This window comes from Chinchilla lanigera, unplaced genomic scaffold (genome assembly GCF_000276665.1).
Source record: "Chinchilla lanigera isolate Chin_1 unplaced genomic scaffold, ChiLan1.0 scaffold00220, whole genome shotgun sequence".
NCBI classification, from domain to species: Eukaryota; Metazoa; Chordata; class Mammalia; order Rodentia; family Chinchillidae; genus Chinchilla; species Chinchilla lanigera.
The window spans coordinates 11,828-17,683 of record NW_004955621.1 but is presented as its reverse complement, the minus strand read 5'-3'; the positions used below and the strand labels follow the sequence as shown (position 1 = coordinate 17,683).

The 5,856-nt window shown below is 42.2% G+C and overlaps 1 pseudogene; it reads right to left on the bottom strand.

Moving 5' to 3' along the window:
- Positions 1-2,820: 2,820 nt before the first annotated feature.
- On the bottom strand, positions 2,821-5,656 carry LOC102017413 (annotated as a pseudogene).
- Between the last annotated feature and the right edge of the window lie 200 nt (positions 5,657-5,856).

Below are 5,856 nucleotides of genomic sequence, written 5' to 3'. Positions count from 1 at the left end.
TAACAAATGTGATCACTATGCATACGTAAAATATACCAATGAATTTAATTAATAGAAAAAAGAAAAGACATATTGAAGAAGGCAGGAAAGAAAACAGACAAATACAGACAGAAAGTGAAGAGATGGACTAGGAATCAGAGCCAAAACAAAGCAATAGTAGTGTTATCAGACAAAATAGACACTTAGTTACAATGAGATGATACAAGGAAGATCATTTTATCATGATAAGGAATTCATTTCAGAGAGAGGAAATATCAGTGATAAATGCATATAGATCCAATATTGGAGCACTGAAATATATAAAGCAAATATTAATAGACCTAAAAAGGCAGACTACAATATAATAATTTAGGTAACCTTAGTACCCCATTTTTAGTACTGATAGAGCATCCAAACAAGAGCAATGAAGAAACCATAGAATTAAATTGTAGCCTAGAAAATGATGAACCTAACAGACACCTACAGGATATTCCATCTAACAGCTGCAGAATACACATTCTTCTCATCAGTATACAGTCTCCAGGTCACAAAACAATTGATAGGCCACAAAACAATTCTCAAAAAGCTTATAAAATTATGAGGTATCTTTTCTGACCACGATGCAGTAAAACTTTCTTTTCTTTTTTTTTTTGAGATAGGGTCTCACTTTGTACTTCCGGCTGGCCTTGAACTCACTATGTAGCCCAATCTGGCCTCAAACTTGCAGCGATCCTCTTGCCTCAGCCTTCTGAGTGCTGGGATTACAGGTGTGTTCTACCAGGTCAAGCTGTAATAAAGCTTTAAATCAATAACAAGAAAAACTTTGGAAACTAGGCAAATACATGATAATTAAGCAATTTAAATTGAATGACCCAGTAGATAAAGGAAGAATTCAAGAAAGAACTAAAAATTTCTTGAAACAAATGAAAATGAATAGAAAACATGCCAAAACCTATGAGATGCATCTGAAAGCACACCAGAGGGAAGTGGATAGCCAGATTTGCCATGGAGGCGAGGCTGACCCCCCCCACCCCCGCCACCTCAGCACCAATCAGGACAAACTCAGAGCATGCAGGACCTGCTTACGATGCCCAGCTTCCTCCTTCCAGCTGCGTCTTGCCGAGTTCTGCTATGGAGAATCTAGCTTTACAGGGGTGTTCCTAAGACAGCAGCAGCTCAGGAACCCAGCTCACATGCTGACAGATGTGGGCTCACCCTGCGTTAGAGTGAAGAGACTTGAAAGCAGTTGTGGGGCTGGGATGGAGCTCAGTGGCTGTATCCTTGCCTGGAGTATGCAAGGCCTTGGTTCCTTCCCCAGTACCATATGCATGCGCAAACACACGCACACACACACACACACACACACACACACACACACACACACAGCAAATGTCAGAGGTGTTGACGGTGAACAACGAATGTGTCTTCCAGCAGTCTCTTGACTTGGCTGTCTGATGTGCAGGACCTGTGGGCCTCTAGCTGCCACATTCATATCTGCATTCATAATCGGTACTAACTGCAAAAAAAGAACAGAACAATGCCAATTCATTTTCCTCTGTTTTCAGTTCATGTTTGTTGTTTTCCTCAAGTTCTAAACCAGAGAGACTTCCTAAAACCTGCTCCTCAGTCCCAAGTTGAGGCACAGCAGCTGCTGCAGCCTGTCTCCCTTGTCCTGGGAAGCTGCTTCGGTGTGCAGGGAAGTGGGATGGGCCCTTGCGGGCCAAATCAGTGCCCCAAACCTCATGTCACACAGCTGTTGTTTGTGGCACATAGAGGAAGACACAGAGAAAGAGCGACAGGAACTTCAGCCTCGAAGGCCTCCTCATCCTTTGCTTATGACCTGAGACAGGGATTTTCTCACATAGGAGAAGCAATCTGATTTCTTTAATTTTAATGTACAACATGATTATTTTGCATGCTCCTCTAAGTTCCCTAAGAAAGTAATGTGTGGTAATTAATTATATTCTAAATCACCTGAAAACTGCCTGGTTTCCTTACAGAAGTGGAATTGTTTCTTTCTTCTTTCTTTCTTTCTTTCTTTCTTTCTTTCTTTCTTTCTTTCTTTCTTTCTTTCTTTCTTTTTTTCTTTCTTTTCTTTTTGTCTTTTTGAGACGGGGTCTTGCTATGCAGTTCAGGCTGGCCTTGAGCTCACTTTGTAGCCCAGTCTCATACTTGCGATGATCTTCCTGCCTCAGCCTCCTGGGTGCTTGGATTACAGGTGTGTGCCACCACACTTGGCCTAGAAGTGGGTTTCATTAGCTGTTTACAGCTGGTAGAATTCAGTATTATTGCAATTGTTTTATATTTCTTTTTTAATATATGCAGCCTTTGACTTAAAGAGAAGCAGCTTCAATCTGCCTAGAAAGTTTAGCTATCAGTCCCTCCTTCTTTTGATAAGAAAGAAATTTGTGCTTCAATTGATATACTTTTTCAATTTTTCCTGTGCATGTTAATGGCTGATCATGAGCCCTTTTTTTATCCTTACCATCAAAACAGCAGCACAGGGCCTTCCTCACACTGGGCAGCATACTCACTGTACCTGAATGTCACGCTGAAAATGTGCTGTGGTCCTTTTGAGGTAACAGCTCTCCTGGAATGAAGAAAGTGCACAAGAAAAATGCCAGGTGAACATTAGAGTAACAGCTGTGGCACTGTAAATATTTTCTAACTTTAGTCTTGTGTTTTGACATAGATTTATTAATACTACTTTTTTTAACTGAAAGAGCTGACAACTTTATTTTCACAATACAAATGAAACTGTACTTTCTGCACTTTTGTTTATCACACTTCCCCCTTCAAAACTGTTTTCCCTTTGATAGGAAGGGGAGCACGTCTTTCTTGTCATTCATGCTGCGTGAAAACACCCAGAGCCACAGCACTGTGATCCCCTGGTGAAGCAGAACAAATAATATAAAACTGATACAAAGAGGCCGTCCCTCTCGCTTTATCTGTCTGGGCGGTTATTCCTGGCCAAGTGGGCACCATCACGGGCTGAGCTGGAGGTCGCATCCTCGGAAGCGCAGGGGTCATTGGCATGTGGCCTCCCGTGGGTGGCCTCATTCCGGGAGCAGGTCCCACTGGCATCATCCCGGGAGGGGAGGCTGTCTTCAGCACCATGGGAGGGCCTCCAGGGGTGCACCAGGGCGAGGAGGACCCGGGAGACTTGGAGGGGGATCATGGCCCCTGCTGGGGGAGGGGCGGAGAATGGAGGTCTCTGTCCTTATTGAAATGCAGTTGTTTTGTCAGTGAGGCTCTGAGCCTGCTCTTCCATGCATTCCCGATAGTCGTCTTTCACATTCTTTATGTTTCCTACCACTGCAGTGTGTCTTTCTCACAGAGGGAGCCATGGGTGGGGGAGGTGTCACCATAGTCACAGTAAAGCCTGGGCGTGTTGCTCCTCAGGGTGTTGGTGCTGTCCTTAATGACACTTCTTAAACACTGTTACAAATGAAGTAACTTTTTGCCAGGAGACAGAATAAGACTAGTTACCATTTTGCTGAAGCTATGTTGAGATATTTTCTCCTTCCTTTTTTTTTTTTTCAGACAGTGTCTCACTATGTAGTCAAGGCTGGCCTTGAGCTTGTATGTTGCGTAGGCTGACCCTGCCTCAGCCTCCCAGTTGCTGAGATTACACATATTACACCATGCTCAGCTTCAACTGTTTCCTTTATGGTTTGGCTTCAGTGAAACCTTGGACTTTTGATTTTTAATTCTACAATGTAGAATGTGGCAGAAAATGGTGTAGGTGAAGATTTCTCAAAATATGAAAGGAGCCGGGTATGGTGGCACACACCTGTAATCCCAGCACTCAGGAGGCTGAGGCAGGAGAATTGTTGCGAGTTCAAGACCAGTCTGGGATTCAAAGTGAGCTCAAGACCAACCTGAACTGCAACCTGAACTGCAACCAACCTGAACTTTTTTTGAGACCCTGTCTCAAAAAAAAAAAAAAAAAAAGAAAGAAAAGAAAAGAAAGGAACATAGAACCAAGCAGAGATGAACTGAATCCATGGTGAAGGAATTCACAGCAATCTGAAAGGGACAAGATGTAGTGTCTATTAAGTAAAACAGCAGACTAAAGAATATCAGGACAAGGACAAACCTTTACGTGCCTGGACCCAGAGAGCTCACGGGCTCTGAGTCCATACCAGCCTTGCCTGCCGACTTTGGTTTCAGGTCCTTGGTTTATTAGTTGGCCAGGTCCTAATACACATGGTATATGTGTGAGGAAGTGCCACTGTATCCTATGAATATGTACAGTGACTTTTGTCAGTTAAAGATAAAAATATTCTGGAGATATTAAGGAAAAACCACCAACACAAAAAGGGCTCAGTACATCCACCTGCCGCACAGGTAAGTTGGACCTGGAAATACAAGTGCCCAGCCCCAAGTCCTGGCATCTGGTCACCCTCACCAAACGGAGACAAGCCAAGCCCTGTCCTGCTGCCACATCACATAGCAGAGTCAGAGAAAGACTTAAAGTACTGTGCTTTTCTATTAGAAATGATTTCTTCTTTACGGCAATGGGGATCAAACTCAGGTTCTTGTCACTGAGTTACATTCCTGGTCCCCCATTTTAAAAATTTTTTCATTTTGAGACAGAGTCTCACTAAGTTGCTCAGGTTGGGCTTGAACTTGCAATGCTCCTACCTCAGCCTCTCAGAGTGCTGGGATTACAGGTGTGTGGCACTACACCTGAAAAAATTTTAAAAGGCACCATCTCTAACAATAGATAAAAGGATTCTCTAACACAACCAAAATTAGTCTTGAAATGTGCGTGGTGGTAGATATAGTAATCATGTGGGGGAGATGCTGTCTCCTGCCACAGGTGGACTTAGTAACCTTTTCTTCTCTTTTTTTTAGTCTTTTTGAGACAGGGTCTCGCTATGCAGTTCAGGCTGGCCTTGAACTCACAACAATCCTCCTGCCTCAGCCTCCCAAGTGCTGGGATTACAGGCATGCGCCACCACACCCATGCCCAGTGTAACCTTTTCTTAAAGTAGTCATATTTTTAAAAATTTAATGAACATTTTTATTTCAAATCTGACTTCTTTGCAGAAGTTTGCAAGTAAAACTCACTTTATTTTCTTTGTGTTTTTAGTTCAGACTCGTCCTTTCACATAAACAATTATTCTGTGGTCTAGAAACTCTGCCTGCAGTGAACTTTGTGCATAAGAGATCATAACTCTGACTATAAATTCTGCACTTGTTGGCAAAAACCTTGGATACTTTCTTTAAAAGAGAACTTGTTGGAGAATCTGATATTGTAGATGTGATTATTATTTGAAATGTACAAATTATATTACATTTTTAAACTTCCACACTTAGCATACTAGAAGAATTTGAGTTTGTAAACTGAATTTAAGAGAACAATTTACAAGAGTTAAACAGTGGAATACAATCTTGCTTCTATGTCTCATTTGGTGGCCATGTTAAAGGAAAAACAAATCTTGCTTCTACACCTCAAGAAAGTCAGGTACTTTATATGGGTACTTAGTGCTCTGGTGCAGTAATGGCAAACATTTTAGAGCTCTCAGTGATACACACATGCCACAGGTGTGCCATACCACTTTAGGTGATGGAGGTTGTGGCTTTCAGAGCATGGCTTCCAGACCGGCAGCTTCAGAGTCTGGAATGTGTTCACTGCCGGTGCATGTTTTTGGTCCCACACCAGGCCCATGACATTGGAAACTCTAGGGGTACAGGGAGTGCCCAGGAATCGGTGTGATAAACTCTCCAGGTCTGAGAACTCCTGGCTTAAGTTACTTTAATTAAATAAATTTCTAAATAGGTTACTTGTTCATGTGAATTAAAACTGTTAGGGAGACATTAAGAATATTTGATTTTTATTAAAATATGTACAGTCATTTTATTCATATA